The sequence below is a fragment of the Hemiscyllium ocellatum genome, chromosome 11 (assembly GCF_020745735.1).
Source record: "Hemiscyllium ocellatum isolate sHemOce1 chromosome 11, sHemOce1.pat.X.cur, whole genome shotgun sequence".
Classification (NCBI taxonomy): domain Eukaryota; kingdom Metazoa; phylum Chordata; class Chondrichthyes; order Orectolobiformes; family Hemiscylliidae; genus Hemiscyllium; species Hemiscyllium ocellatum.
Window position 1 is genome coordinate 39,624,736 of NC_083411.1, and position 24,941 is coordinate 39,649,676.

Sequence of the window (24,941 nt, forward strand, 5' to 3'; positions counted from 1 at the left end):
TATTTACGAACGAGAGGGACCATATTGTTGAAGAGGAGAGTGTGAAACGGACTGGTAAGCTAGAAGAGATACTTGTTAGGAAGGAAGATGTGTTGGAAATTTTGAACAACTTGAGTATAGACAAGTCCCCCGGGCCTGACGGGATATATCCTAGGATTATGTGGGAAGCAAGAGAGGAAATTGCAGTACCGTTGGCAATGATCTTTTAGTCTTCACTGTCAATGGGGGTGGTACCAGGGGACTGGAGAATAGCGAATGTTGTGCCCCTGTTCAAAAAAGGGAATAGGGATAACCCCGGGAATTACAAGCCAGTTAGTCTTATTTCTGTGGTAGGCAAAGTAATGGAAAGGGTACTGAGGGAAAGGATTTATGAGTATCTGGAAAGACACTGCTTGATTAGGGACACCCAGCACGGATTTGTGAAGGGTAGGTCTTGCCTTACAAGTTTAATTGAATTATTTGAGGAGGTGACCAAGCATGTGGATGAGGGTAGAGCAGTGGATGTAGTATACATGGATTTTAGTAAGGCATTTGATAATGTTCCCCATGGTAGGCTTATGCAGAAAGTCAGGAGGCATGGGATAGAGGGAAATTTGGCCAATTGGATAGAAAACTGGCTAACCGGTCGAAGTCAGAGAGTGGTGGTAGATGGTAAATATTCAGCCTGGAGCCCAGTTACAAGTGGAGTTCCGCAGGGATCAGTTCTGGGTCCTCTGCTGTTTGTAATTTTTATTAATGACTTGGATGAGGGAGTCGAAGGGTGGGTCAGTAAATTTGCAGATGATACGAAGATTGGTGGAGTTGTGGACAGTGAGGAGGGCTGTTGTCGGCTGCAAAGGGACTTAGATATGATGCAGAGCTGGGCTGAGGAGTGACAGATGGAGTTCAATCCTGCCAAGTGTGAGTTTGTTCATTTTGGAAGAACAAGTAAGAATGCGGAATACAGGGTTAAAGGTAGGGTTCTTAGTCAGGTGGAGGAACAGAGTGATCTTGGGGTCTATGTACATAGATCTTTGAAAGTTGCCACTCAGGTGGATAGAGCTTGTAAGAAGGACTATGGTGTATTAGTGTTCATTAGCAGAGGGATTGAATTCAAGAGTCGTGAAGTGATGTTGCAGCTGTACAGGACTTTGGTTAGGCCACATTTGGAGTACTGTGTGCAGTTCTGGTCGCCTCACTTTAGGAAAGATGTGGAAGCTTTGGAGAGGGTGCAGAGAAGATTTACCAGGATGTTGCCTGGAATGGAGAATAGGTCGTATGAGGATAGGTTGAGAGTTCTCGGCCTTTTCTCGTTGAAACGGCAAAGGATGAGGGGTGACATGATAGAGGTTTATAAGATGATCAGAGGAATAGATAGAGTGGACAGTCAGAAACTTTTTCCCCGGGTACAACAGAGTGTTACAAGTGGACATAAATTTAAGGTGAAGGGTGGAAGGTATAGGGGAGATGTCAGGGGTGGGTTCTTTACCCAGAGAGTGGTGGGGGCATGGAATGCGCTGCCCGTGGGAGTGGTAGAGTCAGAATCATTGGCGACCTTTAAGCGGCAATTGGATAGGTACATGGATGGGTGCTTAATCTAGGATAGATGTTCGGCACAACATCGTGGGCCGAAGGGCCTGTTCTGTGCTGCATTGTTCTATGTTCTATGTTCACTCCCACAGTACTAACCCTCTGACAGTGCAGCGCTCCCTCAGTACGGACTCTCTGACAGCGCGACATTGCCTCTGTACTGACTCTCTGACAGTGCAGCACTCCCACAGTCCTGAACCTCTGATAGTGTAGCACTTTCTCTGTACTGACCCTCATACAGTGCAACACTCCCTCAGTACTGACCCTCTGACAGTGCAGCACTGCCTCAGTACTGACCGTCTAACAGTGCAGCAGTCCCCCAGTACTGGCCCTCTGACAATGCGGCACTCCCTCAGTACAGACCCTCTGACAGTGCAGCGCTCTCTCAGTCCTGAATCTCTGACATAGCAGCACCCCCACAGTACTGACCGTCTCACAGTGTGGCAATCCCTGAGTACTGACCCTCTCACAGTGCAGCTCTCCCTCAGTACTCACCATCTGACAGTGCAGCACTCCCTCCTTAATTGATCCTCCAACAGTGCAACTCTCCCACAATACAAACCTTCTGATAGTGCAGCATTCCCACAGTACAGAGCCTCTGACAGTGCAGCACTGCCTCAGTACTGACCCTCTGACAGTGCAGCACACCCACAGCACTGAACCTCTGACAGTGCAGCGCTCCCTCATTACCGACTCTCTGATAGTGCGACATTGCCTCAGTACTGAACCTCTGACAGTGCAGCACTGCCTCAGTACTGACCCTGTGACAGTGCAGGACTCCCTCAGTACTGACCCTCCAACAGTGCAGCACCCCCACATTACTGACCGTCTCACACTTTAGCAATCACTGACCTTCTCACAGTGCAGCACTCTCTCAGTACTGACCCTCTGAGAGTGCAGTGCACCCTCAATACTGCCCCTCTAACAGTGCAGCACTCCCACAGTCCTGACCGTCACACAGCGTAGCAAACTCTCAGTACTGACCCTCTCACAGTGCAGCTCTCCCAGTGTACAGAACCTCCGACAATGCAGCTCTCCCACAGTTCAGAGCCTCTGCCAGTGCTGACCCTCTGTCACTGTAGCTCTCCCAAAGAATAGACCCTCTCACAGTGCAGCACTCCCACAGTATTGACCCTCTGACAGTGCAGCACTCCCTAAGTAATGAACTTCTGTCAGTGCAGCTCTCCCACAGTATTGACCCTCTGACAGTGCCGGTCTCCCACACTACTGACGCTCTGACAGTGCAGCACTCCCTCAGTACTGATCATCTGACAGCGCAGCTCCTCCACAGTGCAGACCCTCTGACAGTGCAGCACTCCCTCAGTACTGACACTCTGATAGTACAGCTCTCCCTCTGTACTGACGCCCTGAGAGTGCAGCGCTCCCACCGTTCAGACACTCCGCAAATGCGGCGCTCCCTCAGCACTGACCATCCGACAATGCAGCTCTCACAGTACAGACCCTCTGAAAGTGCACCTCTTCCTCAGTCCTGAACCGCTGACAATGCAGCTCTCCCACAGTACAGACCCTCTGACAGTGCAGCATTCCCTCAATGCTGACCCTGTGAAAGTGCAGCACTCCCTCAGTATTGACACTCTGACAGTGCAGCACTCCGTCTGTACTGAGCCTCTGACAGTGCAGCACTGCCTCAGTACTGAGCCTCTGACAGTGCAGCACTGCCTCAGTACTGAGCCTCGGACAGTGCAGCACAACCACAGTAGTGACCCTCTGACAGTGCAGCACTCCCTCATTACTGACACTCTGACAGTGCAGCACTGCCTCAGTACTGACCCTTTGATAGTGCAGTACTCCCTTAGAACTATCCTCTGACAGTGCAGCACTCCCACAGTACTGACTGTCTCACAGTGTAGCAATTCCTCAGTACTGACCATCTGACAGTGCAGCGCTTCATCAGTACTGACCCTATGACAATGGATCTCTCCCACAGTACAGTTCCTCTGACAGTGCAGCATTTCCTCTGTACTGACAGTGTCAGTGCAGCTCTCGCACAGTACAGACCATCTGACAGTGCAGTGCTCCCTCAGTACTGGCCCTCTAACAGCGCAGCACTCCCACAGTACTGTCCGTCTCACAGTTTAGCAATGTCTGAGTACTGACGATCTCACAGTGCAGCTCTCCCTCAGTACTGACCCTCCGACAATGCAGCATTCCCTCAATCCTGAACCTCTGACAATGCAGCTCTCCCACAGTACAGACCCTCTGACAGTGCAGCACTCCCTCAATGCTGACCCTCTGACAGTGCAGCACTCCCTCAGTACTGACCCTCTGACAGTGCAGCATTCCCTCACTGCTGACCCTCTGACAGTGCAGCTCTGCCTCAGTACTGACTCTCTAACAGTGCAGCACTCCCACAGCACTGGCCATCTCAGCATAGCTGTGTCAGTACTAAGGGAGTGCTGCACTATCAGAGGGTCAGCACTGAGGCAGTGCTGCACTGTCAGAGGGTTAATACTGAGGGAGCGCCACACTGTGAGAGGGTCAGTGCTCAGGGATTGCTACACTGTGAGATGGTCAGCTCTGTGGGAGTGCTGCATTGTCAAAGGGCCAGTACTGAGGGAGTGCTGCACTGTCAGAGGGTCCATTCTGAGGGATGTCGTACTGTCAGAGAGTCCATACTGTGGGAGTGCTGCACTGTCAGAGGGTCAGTTCTGAGGCAGTGCTGCACTTTCAGAGGGTCAGTACTAAGGGAGTGCTGCACTATCAGACGGTCAGGACTGTGGGAGAGCTGCATTGTCGGAAGGTCAGTACTGTGGGAGAGCTGCACTGTCAGAGGGTCAGTACTGTGGGAGAGCAGCATTGTCAGAGGGTCAGTACTGATGGAGTGCTGCACTGTCAGAGGGTCAGTACTGAGGCAATGTCGCACTGTCAGAGATTCCGTACTGAGGGACCGCTACACTGGCAGAGGGTAAGTGCTGTGGGTGTGCTGCACTGTCAGAGGGTCAGTACTGAGGGAGTGCTGCACTGTCAGACGGTCCATACTGAGGCAGTGCTGCACTGACAGAGGGTCAGTACAGAGGGAGTGCTGCACTGTCAGAGTGTCAGTACTGACGGAGTGCTGCACTGTCACAGGGTCAGTGCTGAGGGAGTGCCACACTGCCAGAGGGTCAGTACTGAGGGAGTGCTGCACTGTCAGAGGGTCGGTACTGAGGGAGTGTCGTACTGTCAGAAGGTCATTACTGAGGGAGTGCCACACTGTCAGAGGGTCAGTACTGAGGGTGCATTGCACTGCCAAAGGGTTAGTACTGAGGGAGATCAGCACTGTTAGAGGGTCAGTATTGAGAGAGCACTGCACTCTCAGCGGGTCATTGCTGAGAGACTGCTCACTGTGAGTGGGTCAGTACTCAGTGATTGCTAAACTGTGAGACGGTCAGTAATGTGGGGGTGCTGCACTATTAGAGGGTCAGTACTGAGGGAGTGCTGCACTGTCAAAGGGTCAGTATTGAGGCAGTGCTTCATTGTCAGAGGTTCAGTACTGAGGCAATGTCGCACTGTCAGGGAATCCGTACTGAGGCAGCGCTGCACTGTTAGATGGTCCGTACAGTGGGAGAGCTGCACTGTCGGAGAGTCAGTACTGAGGGGGTACTGCACTGTCAGATGGTAAGTACTGAGGGAGAGCCGAACTGAGAGAGGGTCAGTAGTCAGGGATTGCTACTCTGTGAGGCGGTCAGTACTGTGGGAGTGCAGCACTGTCAAAGGTTCAGTACGGAGGCAGTGCTGCACTGTCAGAGGGTCAGTACTGAGGCAATGTCGCACTGTCAGAGAGACCATACTGAGTGAGCGCTGCACTGTCAGAGGGTCAGTACTGTGGGAGCGCTGCACTATCATAAGGTCAGTACAGAGTGAGCGCTGAACTGTCAGAGGGTCAGTACGGTGAGAGGGCTGCCCTGTCAGAGGGTCAGTACTGTGGGAGCGCTGCACTGTAGAAGGTCAGTACTGAGCGAGTGCTGCACTGTCAGAGGTTCAGTACTGAGGGAGTTCTGCATTGTCAGATATTCAGTACTGAGGGAGCGCTGCACTGTCAGAGGGCCAGTACTGATGGTGTTCTGCACTGACAAAGCGCCAGTACTGAGGGAGTGCTGCACTGTCAAAGGGTTAGTACTGCAGGAGTGCTGCATTGTCAGACTGTCAGTACTGAGAGAGTGATGCATTGTCAGAGGGTCGGTACTGAGGCAGTGCTGCACTGTCAGAGAGTAAGTGCTGAGGGTGTGCTGCACTGCCATCGGTTCAGTACTATGGGAGCACTGCAGTGTCAGAGCATCAGCACTGTGTGATTGCTGCACTGTCAGAGGTTCAGTACAGAGGGAGTGAAACACTGCCAGAGTGTCAGTACTGAGGGAGTGCTGCAATGTCAAAGGGTCAGTACTGTGGGAGCGCTGCACTGTCAGAGGTTTGTACTGAGGGAGTACCGCGATGTCAGAGGGTCGGTACTGAGGGAGTGCTGCACTGCCAGAGAGTCAGTACTGAGGGTGTGCTGCACTGTCAGATGGTTTGTACTGTGGGAGCGCTGGACTGTCAGAAGTGCAGTACTGTAGGAGCGCTGCACAGAGGGTCAGTACTGAGGGAGTGCTGCACTGTCAGACATTCAGTACTGAGGGAGTGCTGCACTGTCAGAGCTTCTGTTCTGTGGGAGAGCTGAACTGTCAGAGGGTCTGTACTGTGGGAAAGCTGCACTGTCAGAGTGTCACGACTGAGGGACTGCTACATTGTCAGAGGGTCAGTATTGTGGGAATGCTGCACTGTCAGAGGGTCTTTGCTGAGGAAGTAATGCGCTGTCAGAGGTCTGTACTGAGAGAGTACCGCACTGTCAGAGGGTCGGCGCTGAGGGAGTGCCACACTGTCAGAGGGTCAGTACTGAGGGAGTGTTTCACGGTAAGAGAGTCTGTACAGAGAAACTGCTGCACTATCAGAGGGTCAGTACTGTGGGAGCACTGCACAGTCAGAGGGTCAGTCATGAGGGCGTGCTGCACTGTCGAAGGGACAGTACTGAGTGTGTACAGCACTGCCATAGGTTCAGTACTGTGGGAGTGCTGCATTGTCCGAGCGTCAGATCTGTGCGAGTGCTGCACTGTCAGAGGGTCAGTACTGAGGGAGTGCTGCACTGCATGATTGTCAGTACTGAGGAAGCGTTGCACTGCCAGAGGGTCAGTACTGAGGCATTTCTGCACTTTAAGAGGGTCAGTATTGAGGGAGTGCTGCACCGTTAGACGGTCAGTACTGTGTGACCGCTGCATTGTCAGAGCGTCAGCACTGTGGGAGTGCTGCACTGCCAGAGGGTCAGTACTGAGGGAGTACTGCACTGTCAGCGGGTCTGTTCTGTGGGAGAGCTGCACTGTCAGATGGTCTGTACTGTGGAAGAGCTGCACTGTCAGAGCATCAGTTCTGTGTGAGTGCTGCACTGTCAGAACGTCAGTACTGAGGGAGTGCTGCACTCCCAGAGGGTCAGTACTGAGGCAGTGCTGCACTGTCAGAGGGTAAGTACTGAGGGTGTGCTGCACTGCCATCGGTACAGTAATGTGGGAACGCTGCATTGTCAGAGGGTCAGTACTGAGGAAATGAAATAATGCCAGAGAGTCAGTACTGAGGAAGTGCTGCACTGTCAGAGGGTCAGTACTGTGGGAGTGCTGCACTGTCAGAGGGTCAGTACTGAGGGAGTGCTGCACTGCCATAGGTGCAGTACTGTAGGAGCGCTGCATTGTCCGAGCGTCAGTTTTGTGCGAGTGCTGCACTGTCAGACGTTCAGTACTGAGGGAGTGCTGCACTGTCAGAGGTTCTGTTCTGTGGGAGAGCTGAACTGTCAGAGGGTCTGTACTGTGGGAAAACTGCACTCTCAGAGTGTCACGACTGAGGGACTGCTACATTGTCAGAGCGTCAGTATTGTGGGAATGCTGCACTGTGAGAGGGTCATTGCTGAGGAAGTAATGCGCTGTCAGAGGTCTGTACTGAGGGAGTACCGCACTGTCAGAGGGTCGGCGCTGAGGGAGTGCCACACTATCAGACGGTCAGTACTGAGAGAGTGCTGCACTGCCAGAGGGTCAGTACTGAGGGAGTGCTGCAACGTCAGAGGGTCAGTACTGAGGGTGCGCTGCACTGTCAGAGGGTCAGTACTGTGGGAGCGCTGGCCTGTCAGAGGGTCAGTACTAAGGGAGTGCTGCAATGTCAGAGGTTCAGTACTGAGGGAGTGCTGCACCGTTAGACGGTCAGTACTGAGGCAGTGCTGCACTGTCAGAGGGTCAGTACTGAGGGAGTGTTTCACTGTAAGAGGGTCTGTACAGAGAAAGTGCTACGCTATCAGATGGTCAGTACTGAGGGAGCGCTGCTCTGTCAGAGGGTCAGTCATGATGGCGTGCTGCACTGTCGAAGGATCAGTACTGAGTGTGTACAGCACTGCCATAAGTTCAGTACAGTGGGAGTGCTGCATTGTCCGAGCGTCAGATCTGTGCGAATGCTGCACTGTCAGAAGGTCAGTACTGAGGCAGAGCTGCACTTTCAGAGGGTAAATACTGAGGGTGTGCTGCACTGCCATCGGTTCAGTACTGTGGGAGAGCTGCACTGTCAGAGGGTCTGTACTGTGGGAGAGCTGCACTGTCAGAGAATCACGACTGAGGGACTGCTACATTGTCAGAGGCTCAGGACTGTGGCAATGCTGCTCTGTCAGAGGGTCATTGCTGAGGAAGTAATGCGCTGTCAGAGGTCTGTACTGAGGGAGTACCGCACTGTCAGAGGGTCGGCTCTGAGGGAGTGCCAGACTGTCAGAGGGTCAGTACTGAGGGAGTGCTGCTCTGCCAGAGGGTCAGTACTGAGGGAGTGCTGCACTGCCAGAGGGACTGTACTGTGGGAGCACTGGCCTGTCAGAGGGTCAGTACTGAGGGAATGCTGCACTGTCAGACGGTCAGTACTGAGGGACTGCTGCACTGTTAGATGGTCAGTACTGAGGGAGTGCTGCAATGTCAGAGGGTCAGTACTGAGGGAGTACTGCACCATTAGACTGTCAGTACTGAGGCAGTGCTGCACTGTCAGAGGGTCAGTACTGAGGGAGTGTTTCACTGTAAGAGGGTCTGTACAGAGAAAGTGCTACACTATCAGAGGGTCAGTTCTGTACAAGCGCTGCACTGTCAGAGGGTCAGTCATGAGGGCGTGCTGCACTGTCGAAGGGTCAGTACTGAGTGTGTACAGCAATGCCATAGGTTCAGTTCTGTGGGAGTGCTGCATTGTCCGAGCATCAGATCTGTACGAGTGCTGCCATGTCAGAGGGTCAGTACTGAGGCAGTTCTGCACGGTCAGAGGGTCAGTACTGAGGGAGTGCTGCACCGTTAGACAGTCAGTACTGAGGCAATGCTGCACTGTCAGAGGGTCAGTGCTGAGGGAGTGTTTCATTGTAAGAGGGTCTGTACAGAGAAAGTGCTACACTATCCTCGGGTCAGTACTGTGGGAGCGCTGCTCTGTCAGAGGGTCAGTCATAATGGCGTGCTGCACTGTCGAAGGGTCAGTACTGAGTGGGTACTGCACTGCCATAGGTTCAGTACTGTGGGAATGCTGCATTGTCCGAGCGTCAGATCTGTGCGAGTGCTGCACTGTCAGAGGGTCAGTACTGAGGCAGAGCTGCACTTTCAGAGGGTAAATACTGAGGGTGTGCTGCACTGCCATCGGTTCAGTACTGTGGGAGAGCTGCACTGTCAGAGGGTCTGTACTGTGGGAGAGCTGCACTGTCAGAGTGTCACGACTGAGGGACTGCTACATTGTCAGAGCGTCAGGACTGTGGGAATGCTGCACTGTCAGAGGGTCATTGCTGAGGAAGTAATGCGCTGCCAGAGATCTGTACTGAGGGAGTACCGCACTGTCAGAGGGTCGGCTCTGAGGGAGTGCCACATTGTCAGAGGGTCAGTACTGAGGGAGTGCTGCTCTTCCAGAGGGTCAGTACTGAGGGGGTGCTGCACTGCCAGAGGGTCTGTACTGTGGGAGCACTGGCCTGTCAGAGGGTCAGTACTGAGTGAGTGCTGCACTGTCGAAGGATCAGTACTGAGGGAGTGCTGCACTGTTAGACGGTCAGGACTGAGACAGTCCTGCACTGTCAGAGGGTCAGTACTGAGGGAGTGTTTCACTGTAAGAGGGTCTGTACAGAGAAAGTGCTACACTATCCTCGGGTCAGTACTGTGGGAGCGCTGCACTGTCAGAGGGTCAGTCATAATGGCGTGCTGCACTGTCGAAGGGTCAGTACTGAGTGGGTACTGCACTGCCATAGGTTCAGTACTGTGGGAGTGCTGCATTGTCCGAGCGTCAGATCTGTGCGAGTGCTGCACTGTCAGAGGGTCAGTACTGAGGCAGAGCTGCACTTTCAGAGGGTAAATACTGAGGGTGTGCTGCACTGCCATCGGTTCAGTACTGTGGGAGAGCTGCACTGTCAGAGGGTCTGTACTGTGGGAGAGCTGCACTGTCAGAGTGTCACGACTGAGGGACTGCTACATTGTCAGAGCGTCAGGACTGTGGGAATGCTGCACTGTCAGAGGGTCATTGCTGAGGAAGTAATGCGCTGCCAGAGATCTGTACTGAGGGAGTACCGCACTGTCAGAGGGTCGGCTCTGAGGGAGTGCCACATTGTCAGAGGGTCAGTACTGAGGGAGCACTGGCCTGTCAGAGGGTCAGTACTGAGTGAGTGCTGCACTGTCAGACGGTCAGTACTGAGGGAGTGTTTCACTGTAAGAGGGTCTGTACAGAGAAAGTGCTGCACTGTCAGAGGGTCAGTACTGACGGAGTGTTTCACTGTAAGAGGGTCTGTACAGAGAAAGTGCTACACTATCAGAGGGTCAGTACTGTGGGAGCACTGCACTGTCAGAGGGTCACTCATGAGGTCGTGCTGCACTGTCGAAGGGTCAGTACTGAGTGTGTACAGCAATGCCATAGGTTCAGTTCTGTGGGAGTGCTGCATTGTCCGAGCGTCAGATCTGTATGAGTGCTGCACAGTCAGAGGGTCAGTACCGAGGGAGTGCTGCACTGCCAGATTGTCAGTACTGAGGGAGTGCTGCACCATTAGACGGTCAGTACTGAGGCAGTCCTTCACTGTCAGAGGGTCAGTACTGAGGGAGTGTTTCACTTTTAAGAGGGTCAGTACTGAGGCATTTCTGCACGGTCAGAGGGACAGTACTGCAGGAGTGCTGCAATGTCATAGGGTCAGTACTGAGGGAGTGCTGCACTGTTAGACAGTCCGTACTGCACTGTCAGAGGGTCAGTGCTGAGGGAATGTTTCACGGTAAGAGAGTCTGTACAGAGAAACTGCTACACTATCAGAGGGTCAGTACTGTGGGAGCACTGCACAGTCAGAGGGTCAGTCATGAGGGCGTGCTGCACTGTCGAAGGGTCAGTACTGAGTGTGTACAGCACTGCCATAGGTTCAGTACTGTGGGAGTGCTGATTGTCCGAGCGTCAGATCTGTGCGAGTGCTGCACTGTCAGAGGGTCAGTACCGAGGGAGTGCTGCACTGCATGATTGTCAGTACTGAGGGAGTGCTGCACTGTCAGAGGGTCAGTACTAAGGCAGTGCTGCACTGTCAGAGGGTCAGTACTGAGGAAGCGTTGCACTGTCAGAGGGTCAGTACTGAGGCATTTCTGCACTTTAAGAGGGTCAGTACTGAGGGAGTGCTGCACCGTTAGACGGTCAGTACTGAGGCAATGCTGCACTGTCAGAGGGTAAGTACTGAGGGAGTGCTGCACTGCCATCGGTTCAGTACTGTGTGACCCCTGCATTGTCAGAGCGTCAGCACTGTGGGAGTGCTGCACTGCCAGAGGGTCAGTACTGAGGGAGTACTGCACTGTCAGCGGGTCTGTTCTGTGGGAGAGCTGCACTGTCAGATGGTCTGTACTGTGGGAGAGCTGCACTGTCAGACCATCAGTTCTGTGTGAGTGCTGCACTGTCAGAACGTCAGTACGGAGGGAGTGCTGCACTCCCAGAGGGTCAGTACTGAGGCAGTGCTGCACTGTCAGAGGGTAAGTACTGAGGGTGTGCTGCACTGCCATCGGTACAGTAATGTGGGAACGCTGCATTGTCAGAGCGTCAGCACTGTGCGAGTGCTGCACTGTCAGAGGGTCAGTACTGAGGGAGTGAAACACTGCCAGAGTGTCAGTACTGAGGGAGTGCTGCACTGTCAGAGGGTCAGTACTGTGGGAGTGCTGCACTGTCAGAGGGTCAGTACTGAGGGAGTGCTGCACTGCCATAGGTGCAGTACTGTAGGAGCGCTGCATTGTCCGAGCGTCAGTTCTGTGCGAGTGCTGCACTGTCAGAGGGTCAGTACTGAGGGAGTGCTGCAGAGTCAGAGGTTTCGTTCTGTGGGAGAGCAGCACTGTCAGAGGGTCCGTTCTTTGGGAGAGCTGCACTGTTAGAGTGACTCGACGAGGGACTGTTACATTGTCAGAGGGTCAGTACTGTGGGAATGCTGCACTGTGAGAGGGTCATTGCTGAGGAAGTAATGCGCTGTCAGAGGTCTGTACTGAGGGAGTACCGCACTGTTAGAGGGTTGGCTCTGATGGAGGGCCACACCGTCAGAGGGTCGGTACTGAGGGAGTGCTGCACTGTCAGATGGTCAGTACTGCGAGTGTGCTTCACTGTCAGAGGGTCTGTATTGTGGGAGCGCTAGACTGTCAGAGGGTCAGTACTGAGGGAGTGCTGCACTGCCAGAGTGTCAGTACTGAGGGAGTGCTGCACTGCCAAAGGGTCAGCACTGAGGCATTTCTGCACTTTCAGAGGGTCAGTACTGAGGGAGTGCTGCACCGTTAGACCGTCAGTACTGAGGCAGTGCTGCACTGTCAGAGGGTCAGTACTGAGGGAGTGTTTCACTGTAAGAGGGTCTGTACAGAGAACGTGCTACGCTATCAGGGGATCAGTACTGTGGAAGCGCTGCACTGTCAGAGGTTCAGTCATGAGGGCGTGCCACGAGCTCAGTACACTGGGAGTGCTGCATTGTCCGAGCGTCAGTTCTGTGCGAGTGCTGCACTGTCAGAGTGTCAGTACTGAGGGAGTGCTGCTCTGTCAGAGGGTCAGCACTGAGCCAGAGCTGCACTGTCAGAGGGTAAGTACTGAGGGTGTGCTGCACTGCCATCAGTTCAGTACTGTGGAACCGCTGCATTGTCAGAGCGTCAGCACTGTGCAAGTGCTGCACTGCACAGAGGGTCAGTTCTGAGGGAGTGAAACACTGCCAGAGGGTCAGTACTGAGGGAGTGCTGCACTGTCAGAGGGTCAGTACTGAGGGAGTGCTGCACTGCCATAGGTGCAGTACTGTAGGAGCACTGCATTGTCCGAGCGTCAGTTCTGTGCGAGTGCTGAACTGTCAGACGTTCAGTACTGAGGGAGTGCTGCACTGTCGGAGGTTTCGTTCTGTGGGAGAGCTGTACTGTCAGAGGGTCCGTACTTTGGGAGAGCTGCACTGTCAGAGTGACTCGACTGAGGGACTGTTACATTGTCAGAGGGTCAGTACTGTGGGAATGCTGCACTGTGATAGGGTCATTGCTGAGGAAGTAATGCGTGGTCAGAGGTTTGTACTGAGGGAGTACCGCACTGTCAGAGGGTTGGCTCTGATGGAGGGCCACACCGTCAGAGGGTCGGTACTGAGGGAGTGCCCCACTTTCAGACGGTCGGCACCGAGGGAGTGCCACACTGTCAGAGGGTCGGTACTGAGGGAGTGCCCCACTGTCAGAGGGTCAGTACTGAGGGAGTGCTGCACTGTCAGATGGTCAGTACTGCGGGTGTGCTTCACTGTCAGATGGTCTGTATTGTGGGAGCGCTAGACTGTCAGAGGGTCAGTACTGAGGGAGTGCTGCACCGTTAGACCGTCAGTACTGAGGCAGTGCTGCACTGTCAGAGGGTCAGTACTGAGGGAGTGTTTCACTGTAAGAGGGTCTGTACAGAGAAAGTGCTACGCTATCAGGGGATCAGTACTGTGGGATCGCTGCACTGTCAGAGGGTCAGTACTGAGGGCGTGCTACGAGCTCAGTACACTGGGAGTGCTGCATTGTCCGAGCGTCAGTTCTGTGTGAGTGCTGCACTGTCAGAGGGTCAGTAGTGAGGGAGTGCTGCATTGCCAGAGTGTCAGTACTGAGGGAGTGCTGCACTGTCAGAGGGTCAGTACTGAGGGAGTGCTGCACTGCCATAGGTGCAGTGCTGTGGGAGAGCTGCACTGTCAGAGGGTCTGTACTGTGGGTGAGCTGCACCGTCAGAGTGACTGCTACATTGTCAGAGGGTCAGGACAGTGGGAATGCTGCACTGTCAGAGGGTCATTGCTGAGGAAGTAATGCGCTGTCAGAGGTCTGTACTGAGGGAGTACCGCACTGTCAGAGGGTCGGCTCTGAGGGAGTGCCAGACTGTCAGAGGGTCAGTACTGAGGGAGCGCTGCAATGCCAGAGGGTTAGTACTGAGGGAGTGCTGCACTGTCAGAGGGTCTGTACTGTCGGAGCGCTGGCCTGTCAGAGTGTCATTACTGAGGGAGTTCTGCACTGTCAGAGGGTAAGTACTGAGGGTGTGCTGCACTGCCATCACTTCAGTACTGTGGGACCGCTGCATTGTCAGAGCGTCAGCACTGTGCGAGTGCTGCACTGCACAGAGGGTCAGTTCTGAGGGAGTGAAACACTGCCAGAGGGTCAGTACTGAGGGAGTGCTGCACTCTCAGAGGGTCAGTACTGAGGGAGTGCTGCACTCTCAGAGTGACTGCTACATTGTCAGAGGGTCAGGACAGTGGGAATGCTGCACTGTCAGAGGGTCATTGCTGAGGAAGTAATGAGCTGTCAGAGATCTGTACTGAGGGAGTCCCGCACAGTCAGAGGGTCGGCTCTGAGGGAGTGCCAGACTGTCAGAGGGTCTGTACTGTCGGAGCGCTGGCGTGTCAGAGGGTCATTACTGAGGGAGTGCTGCACTGTCAGAGGGTCAGTACTGAGGAAGTGCTGCACTATCATAGAGTCAGTACTGAGGCACATCTGCACTGTCAGAGGTTCAATACTGAGGGAGTACCGCACTGTCAGAGGGTCGGTACTGAATGAGTGCCTCACTATCAGTGGGTCAGTACTGTGGGAGTGTCACACAGTCAGTAGGTCAGCACTGATGGAGCGTTGCACTGTCAGAGGTTCAGTACTGAGGGAGTTCTGCACTGTCAGAGGGTAAGTACTGAGGGAGTTCTGCACTGTCAGAGTGTCATTACTGAGTGTGTGCTGCACTGTCAGAGGGTCAATACTGTGGGAGCGCTGCATTGACTGAGGGTCAGTACTGAGCGCGTGCTGCACTGTCAGAGGGTCAGTACCGAGGGAGTGCTGCACTGCCAGAGGGTCAGTACTGTGGGAGAGCTGCACTGACAGAGTGTCACGACTGACGGACTTCTGCATTGTCAGAGGGTCAGTACTGTGGGAGTGCTGCACTGTCAGAGGGTCCGAACTGAGGGAGTGCTGCACTGCCATAGGTGCAGTACTGTAGGAGTGCTGCACTGTCAGACGTTCAGTACTGAGGGAGTGCTGCACTGTCAGAGGTTCTGTTCTGTGGGAGAGCTGAACTGTCAGAGGGTCTGTACTGTGGGAAAGCTGCACTGTCAGAGTGTCACGACTGAGGGACTACTACACTGTCAGAGGGTCAGGACAGTGGGAATGCTGCACTGTCAGAGGGTCATTGCTGAGGAAGTGATGCGTTGTCAGAGGTCTGTACTGAGGGAGTACCGCACTGTCAGAGCGTCGGCTCTGAGGGAGTGCCACACTGTCAGAGGGTCAGTACTGAGGGAGTGCTGCACTGCCAGAGGGTCTGTACTGTGGGAGCGCTGGCCTGACAGAGGGTCAGTACTGAGGGAGTGCTGCAATGTCAGAGGGTCAGTACTGAGGGAGTGCTGCACCATTAGACGGTCAGTACTGAGGTAGTGCTGCAATGTCAGAGGGTCAGTACTGAGGGCGTGCTGCACTGTCAGATGGTCAGTACTGAGGGAGCATTGCACTGTCAGAGGGTCAGTACTGCAGGAGTGCTGCACCGTTAGACGGTCAGTGCTGAGGGAGTGTTTCACTGTAAGAGGGTCTGTACAGAGAAAATGCTACACTATTCCAGGGTCAGTACTGTGGGAGCGCTGCTCTGTCCGAGAGTCAGTCATGATGGCGTGCTGCACTGTCGAAGGGTCAGTACTGAGTGTGTACTGCACTGCCATAGTTTCAGTACTGTGGGAGTGCTGCATTGTCCGAGCGTCAGATCTGTGCGAATGCTGCACTGTCAGAGGGTCAGTACTGAGGCAGAGCTGCACTTTCAGAGGGTAAATACTGAGGGTGTGCTGCACTGCCATCGGTTCAGTACTGTGGGAGAGCTGCACTGTCAGAGGGTCTGTACTGTGGGAGAGCTGCACTGTCAGAGTGTCACGACTGAGGGACTGATACATTGTCAGAGGGTCAGGACTGTGGCAATGTTGCACTGTCAGAGGGTCATTGCTGAGGAAGTAATGGTCTGTCAAAGGGTCAGTACTGAGGGAGTGTTTCACTGTGAGAGGGTCTGTACATAGAAAGTGCTACACTATCAGAGGGTCAGTACTGTGGGAGCGCTGCACTGTCAGAGGGTCACTCATGAGGGGGTGCTGCACTGTCGAAGGGTCAGTACTGAGGGTGTGCTGCACTGCCATAGGTTAAGTACTGTGGGAGAGCTGCACAGACAGAGTGTCACGACTGACGGACTTCTGCATTGTCAGAGGGTCAGGACTGTGGGAATGCTGACCTGTCAGAGGGTCATTGCTGAGGGAGTAATGCACTGCCAGAGAGTCAGTACTGAGGGAGTGCTGCACTGTCAGAGGGTCAGTACTGTGGGAGTGCTGCACTGTCAGAGGGACAGTACTGAGGGAGTGCCGCACTGCCATAGGTGCAGTACTGTAGGAGCGCTGCATTGTCCGAGCGTCAGTTCTGTGCGAGTGCTGCACTGTCAGACGTTCAGTACTGAGGGAGTGCTGCACTGTCAGAAGTTCTGTTCTGTGGGAGAGCTGAACTGTCAGAGGGTCTGTACTGTGGGAAAGCTGCACTGTCAGAGTGTCACGACTGAGGGACTACTACATTGTCAGAGGGTCAGGACAGTGGGAATGCTGCACTGTCAGAGGGTCAGTACTGAGGGAGTGCTGCACTGCCAGAGGGTCAGTACTGAGGGTGTGCTGCACTCTCAGAGGGTCTGTACTGTGGGAGTGCTGGCCTGTCAGAGGGTCTGTACAGAGAAAGTGCTACACTATTTTAGGGTCAGTACTGTGGAAGCGCTGCTCTGTCAGAGGGTCAGTCATGATGGCGTGCTGCACTGCCGAAGGGTCAGTACTGAGTAGGTACTGCACTGCCATAAGTTCAGTACTGGGGGAGTGCTGGATTGTCCGAGCGTCAGATCTGTGCGAATGCTGCACTGTCAGAGGGTCAGTACTGAGGCAGAGCTGCACTGTCAGAGGGTCTGTACTGTGGGAGAGCTGCACTGTCAGAGTGTCACGACTGAGGGACTGCTACATTGTCAGAGGGTCAGGACTGTGGCCATGCTGCACTGTCAGAGGGTCATTGCTAAGGAAGTATTGCGCTGTCAGAGGTCTGTACTGAGGGAGTATCGCACTGTCAGAGGGTCGGCTCTGAGGGAGTGCCAGACTGTCAGAGGGTCTGTACTGTGGGAGCACTGGTCTGTCAGAGGGTCAGTACTGAGGGAGTGCTGCACTGTTAGACGGGCAGTACTGAGGCAGTGCTGCACTGTCAGAGGGTCAATACTGAGGGAGTGTTTCACTGTGAGAGGGTCTGTACAGAGAAAGTGCTACAGAGTGTGTACAGCACTGCCATAGGTTCAGTACTGTGGGAGTGCAGCATTTTCCGAGCGTCAGATGTGTACGAGTGCTGCACTCTCAGAGGGTCTGTACTGAGGCAGTGCTGCTCTGTCAGTGTGTCAGTACTGAGGGAGTGTTTCACTTTTAAGAGGGTCAGTACTGAGGCAGTTCTGCACGGTCAGAGGGTCAGTACTGCCAGAGTGCTGCACTGTCGTACGGTCAGTACTGAGGGAGTGCTGCACCGTTAGACGGTCAGTACTGAGGCAATGCTGCACTGTCAGAGGGTCAGTACTGAGGGAGTGTTTCACTGTAAGAGAGTCTGTAGAGGGAAACTGCTACACTATCAGAGGGTCAGTGCTGTGGGAGCACTACACAGTCAGAGGGTCAGTCATGAGGGCGTGCTGCACTGTCGAAGGGTCAGTACTGAGTGTGTACAGCACTGCCATTGGTTCAGTACTGGGGGAGTGCTGCATTGTCCGAGCGTCAGATCTGTGCGAATGCTGCACTGTCAGAGGGTCAGTACTGAGGCAGAGCTGCACTTTCAGAGGGTACATACTGAGGGTGTGCTGCACTGCCATCGGTTCAGTACTGTGGGAGAGCTGCACTGTCAGAGGGTCTGTATTGTGGGAGAGCTGCACTGTCAGAGTGTCACGACTGAGGGACTGCTACATTGTCAGAGGGCCAGGACTGTGGCAATGCTGCACTGTCAGAGGGTCATTGCTGAGGAAGTAATGGTCTGTCAGAGGGTCAGTACTGAGGGAGTGTTTCACTGTAAGAGGGTCTGTACAGAGAAAGTTCTACACTATCAGAGGGTCAGTACTGTGGGAGCGCTGCTCTGTCAGAGGGTCACTCATGAGGGGTTGCTGTACTGTCGAAGAGTCAGTACTGAGTGTGTACAGCACTGCCATAGGTTCAGTACTGTGGGAGTGCTGCATTGTCCGAGCGTCAGATCTGTACGAGTGCTGCCATGTCAGAGGGTCACTACCGAGGGAGTGCTGCACTGCCAGATTGTCAGTACTGAGGGAGTGCTGCACCATTAGACGGTCAGTACTGAGGCAGTGCTGCTCTGTCAGAGGTTCAGTACTGAGGGAGTGTTTCACTTTTAAGAGGGTCAGTACTGAGGCAGTTCTGCACTGTCAGAGGTTCAGTACTGAGGGAGTGTTTCACTTTTAAGAGGGTCAGTACTGAGGCAGTTCTGCACAGTCAGAGGGTAAGTACTGATAGAGTTCTGCACTGTCAGAGTATCAGTACCGAGAGAGTGCTGCACTGCCAGAGGGTCAGTACTGAGGGTGTGCTGCACTGTCAGAGGGTCATTACTGAGGGTGTGCTGCACTGCCATAGGTTAAGTACTGTGGGAGAGCTGCACAGACAGAGTGTCACGACTGACGGACTTCTGCATTGTCAGAGGGCCAGGACTGTGGCAATGCTGCACTGTCAGAGGGTCTGTATTGTGGGAGAGCTGCACTGTCAGAGTGTCACGACTGAGGGACTGCTACATTGTCAGAGGGCCAGGACTGTGGCAATGCTCCACTGTCAGAGGGTCATTGCTGAGGGAGTAATCCACTGCCAGAGAGTCAGTACTTGAGGGAGTTCTGCACTGTCAGAGTGTCAGTACACAGGGTGTGCTGCACTGTAAGAGGGTGAATACTGAGGCTGTGCTGCACTGTCTGAAGGTCACTACTGAGGGTCGGTACTGAGCTCATTCGTTCAATGTCACAAGCTTCACACGTTGTCTCAATTAAACTGCACACATTCACTCCATGATCCAAACTGCACCTGCTAATTCAATGAGTAGAGCTTTTCTCATTCATTTGAAGTGTCCATACAAACTTCATTTTGTATCAAATGCATCAAACCATATTCCTTGTTCCAATGAAACAAACATTTAGTCATTCACTTGTATAGTGAATCCTGCTGCACTCTTTCATTCAATGAAACAGACTACACATGTAGAAGTACTCACGTTGGATCAATGGTTCAAACATAACGCATTGATTCAATCAAACAAATTGCACACATTTAGTCCATGAAGCAAACAGCACTTGTCAATTCAATGAGTAGAGCTACTCTCATTCGTTCAATGTCACAAGCTTCACACATTGTCTCAAACAAACTGCACACATTCACTCCATGAACCAAACTGCACCTGTTAATACAATGAATAGAGCTTCTCTCGTTCAATCAAAACGTCACGCACAACGCCTTCATTCAATTATACAAAATTATTCGTTAAACCATTGAATTGATTCAATGAATCAAACCATAACCTTGTTCCAATGGAACAAACATTTGATCATTCACTTGTTTAGAGAATCCTACTGCACTCGTTCATTCAATGAAACAAACTGCACATGTCGAGGCCCTCATGTTGTGTCAATGCCACAAGCTTAACGCATTGATTCAATCGAACAATATGCACACAATGCACACTGCACACATTCATTCAATGGAAGAGGCTGCACTTGTCCATTCAATGAGTAGAGCTACTCTCATTCATTCAAAGCCACAAGATTCACGCATTGTCTCTGTCAAACTGTACACCTTCTCTCCATGAACCAAACTGTCAGTTGTAATTCAATGAGAAGAGCTTCTCTGATTCTTTCAAAGTGTCAAGCTCACCGTTTTCATTTAATGAAACAAACTGCATCCATTGAATCATTGAATCAAACAACAATCATTGTTTCAATGAACCAAACTATATTCCTTGATTCAATGTAAGAAACGTAAACTGACTTATTTAGTGAATATTCCTGCACTCGTTCATTCAGTGGAACAGACTGCAATGTGTAAAGGTTCTCTCATTCGTTTAATGCCACAAGTCTAACGCATTGATTCAATCAAACAAACTGCGCACATTTACTCGTTGGTGGAAACTGCACGTGTTCATTCAACGACCAGAGATTTTCTCTTTCATTCATTGGCTCCAGCTTAACGCTTTAAATTCAATGAATCAACCTGCATTCGTTCATCTATTCATATTTCAATCATTGATTCAATCAATCAAATGGGATTCATTGAATAAAGTGTACAGACATCACTCATTTATGGAATGAATTTAAGTGCAATCGTTCAATTAATAAATCAAACTACATTCATTCGATGAGAAACACTGCAAATCCTATTCCAATGAATCTATCTTTTGCCATTCATTCAATGAAGGAAACTGCACGCGGTCTTTCAATAATACAAACTGCATGCGTTGAGTAAATGAAAAAAAAGACTTCACGTGGTAATTCATATAAGAGCAGCTTTTCTCGTTGTCAGTTACATTAAATGAAATCAACTGCATTCATTCAATCATTGTTTCAAACTGCAATCATTTAGTCAATGAATCAAACAATACCAATCGATTCAATCAATCAGACTTAACACATTTACTTCGTGAATCAAACAGCACGCATTTATTCACTGAAATGCACTGCACGTCATAATTCAACGAGTAGAGCTTCTCTCATTCATTCAATCGGTCAAGTTTAATGCGTTCATTCAATGAAACAAGCTGCATTCATTGAATCATTGAATCTAACTACTATCACTGATTCAATGAATCTAACCTTATTCTTTGTTTCAATGGAGCAAACCTAATTCACACGGTTAAAGAATGAAACTGTACACGTTTATTCAATGAAAGAGGCTGCACGTCAATCAAATGACTGGAGCTCATTCGTTCAATGTCACAAGCTTCACACGTTGTCTCAATTAAACTGCACACATTCACTCCATGATCCAAACTGCACCTTGCTAATTCAATGAGTAGAGCTTTTCTCATTCATTTAAAGTGTCCATACAAACTTCATTTTGTATCAAATGCATCAAACCATATTCCTTGTTCCAATGAAACAAACATTTAGTCATTCACTTGTATAGTGAATCCTACTGCACTCTTTCATTCAATGAAACAGACTACACATGTAGAAGTACTCACGTTGGTTCAATGGTTCAAACATAACACATTGATTCAATCAAACAAATTGCACACATTTAGTCCATGAAGCAAACAGCACTTGTCAATTCAATGAGTAGAGCTACTCTCATTCGTTCAATGTCACAAGCTTCACACATTGTCTCAAACAAACTGCACACATTCACTCTATGAACCAAACTGCACCTGTTAATACAATGAATAGAGCTTCTCTCGTTCAATCAAAGCGTCACGCACAATTATACAAAATTATTCGTTAAACCATTGAATTGATTCAATGAATCAAACCATAACCTTGTTCCAATGGAACAAACATTTGATCATTCACTTGTTTAGTGAATCCTACTGCACTCGTTCATTAAATGAAACAAACTGCACATGTCGAGGCCCTCATGTTGTATCAATGCCACAAGCTTAACGCATAGATTCAATCGAACAATATGCACACAAATAGCCCGTGAAGCAAACAGCAGTTGTCAATTCAATGAATACGGATACTCTCATTCGCGTTCATTCAATGCAGACTGCACACATTCATTCAATGAAAGAGGCTGCACTTGTCCATTCAATGAGTAGAGCTACTCTCATTCATTCAAAGCCACAAGATTCACGCATTGTCTCTGTCAAACTGTACACCTTCTCTCCATGAACCAAACTGTCAGTTGTAATTCAATGAGAAGAGCTTCTCTGATTCTTTCAATGTGTCAAGACCACCGTTTTCATTTAATGAAACAAACTGCATCCATTGAATCATTGAATCAAACAGCAATCATTGTTTCAATGAACCAAACCATATTCCTTTATTCAATGGAAGAAACGTAAACTGACTTATTTAGTGAATATTCCTGCACTCGTTCATTCAGTGGAACAGACTGCAATGAGTAAAGGTTCTCTCATTCGTTTAATGCCACAAGTCTAACGCATTGATTCAATCAAACAAACTGCGCACATTTACCTGATGGAGGAAAGTGCACGTGTTCATTCAACGAGTAGAGATTTTCTGTCATTCATTGCCTCCAGCTTAACGCTTTAAATTCAATGAATCAACCTGCATTCGTTCATCTATTCATATTTCAATCATTGATTCAATCAATCAAATGGGATTCATTGATTAAAGTGTACAGACATCACTCATTTATGGAATGAATTTAACTGCAATCGTTCAATTAATAAATCAAACTACATTCATTCGATGAGAAACACTGCAAATCCTATTCCAATGAATCTATCTTTTGCCATTCATTCAATGAAGGAAACTGCACGCGGTCTTTCAATAATACAAACTGCATGCGTTGAGTAAATGAAAAAAAAGACTTCACGTGGTAATTCATATAAGAGCAGCTTTTCTCGTTGTCTCAAGCATTACAGTTACATTAAATGAAATCAACTGCATTCATTCAATCATTGTTTCAAACTGCAATCATTTAGTCAATGAATCAAACAATACCAATCGATTCAATCAATCAGACTTAACACATTTACTTCGTGAATCAAACAGCACGCATTTATTCACTGAAATGCACTGCACGTCATAATTCAACGAGTAGAGCTTCTCTCATTCATTCAATCGGTCAAGTTTAATGCGTTCATTCAATGAAACAAGCTGCATTCATTGAATCATTGAATCTAACTACTATCACTGATTCAATGAATCTAACCTTATTCTTTGTTTCAATGGAGCAAACCTAATTCACACGGTTAAAGAATGAAACTGTACACGTTTATTCAATGAAAGAGGCTGCACGTCAATCAAATGACTAGAGCTCATTCGTTCAATGTCACAAGCTTCACACGTTGTCTCAATTAAACTGCACACATTCACTCCATGATCCAAACTGCACCTTGCTAATTCAATGAGTAGAGCTTTTCTCATTCATTTAAAGTGTCCATACAAACTTCATTTTGTATCAAATGCATCAAACCATATTCCTTGTTCCAATGAAACAAACATTTAGTCAATCACTTGTATAGTGAATCCTACTGCACTCTTTCATTCAATGAAACAGACTACACATGTAGAAGTACTCACGTTGGTTCAATGGTTCAAACATAACGCATTGATTCAATCAAACAAATTGCACACATTTAGTCCATGAAGCAAACAGCACTTGTCAATTCAATGAGTAGAGCTACTCTCATTCGTTCAATGTCACAAGCTTCACACATTGTCTCAAACAAACTGCACACATTCACTCCATGAACCAAACTGCACCTGTTAATACAAGGAATAGAGCTTCTCTCGTTCAATCAAAGCGTCACGCACAATTATACAAAATTATTCGTTAAACCATTGAATTGATTCAATGAATCAAACCATAACCTTGTTCCAATGGAACAAACATTTGATCATTCACTTGTTTAGTGAATCCTACTGCACTCGTTCATTAAATGAAACAAACTGCACATGTCGAGGCCCTCATGTTGTATCAATGCCACAAGCTTAACGCATAGATTCAATCGAACAATATGCTCACAAATAGCCCGTGAAGCAAACAGCAGTTGTCAATTCAATGAATACGGATACTCTCATTCGCGTTCATTCAATGCAGACTGCACACATTCATTCAATGAAAGAGGCTGCACTTGTCCATTCAATGAGTAGAGCTACTCTCATTCATTCAAAGCCACAAGATTCACGCATTGTCTCTGTCAAACTGTACACCTTCTCTCCATGAACCAAACTGTCAGTTGTAATTCAATGAGAAGAGCTTCTCTGATTCTTTCAATGTGTCAAGACCACCGTTTTCATTTAATGAAACAAACTGCATCCATTGAATCATTGAATCAAACAGCAATTATTGTTTCAATGAACCAAACCATATTCCTTTATTCAATGGAAGAAACGTAAACTGACTTATTTAGTGAATATTCCTGCACTCGTTCATTCAGTGGAACAGACTGCAATGAGTAAAGGTTCTCTCATTCGTTTAATGCCACAAGTCTAACGCATTGATTCAATCAAACAAACTGCGCACATTTACCTGATGGAGGAAAGTGCACGTGTTCATTCAACGAGTAGAGATTTTCTTTCATTCATTGCCTCCAGCTTAACGCTTTAAATTCAATGAATCAACCTGCATTCGTTCATCTATTCATATTTCAATCATTGATTCAATCAATCAAATGGGATTCATTGATTAAAGTGTACAGACATCACTCATTTATGGAATGAATTTAACTGCAATCGTTCAATTAATAAATCCACCTACATTCATTCGATGAAAAACACTGCAAATCCTACTCCAATGAATCTAGCTTTTGCCATTCATTCAATGAAGGAAACTGCACGCGGTCTTTCAATAATACAAACTGCATGCGTTGAGTAAATGAAAAAAAAAGACTTCACGTGGTAATTCATATAAGAGCAGCTTTTCTCGTTGTCTCAAGCTTTACACTTTCATTAAATGAAATCAACTGCATTCATTCAATCATTGTTTCAAACTGCAATCATTTAGTCAATGAATCAAACAATATCAACCGATTCAATCAATCAGACTTAACACATTTACTTCGTGAATCAAACAGCACGCATTTATTCACTGAAATGCACTGCACGTCATAATTCAACGAGTAGAGCTTCTCTCATTCATTCAATCGGTCAAGTTTAATGCGTTCATTCAATGAAACAAGCTGCATTCATTGAATCATTGAATCTAACTACTA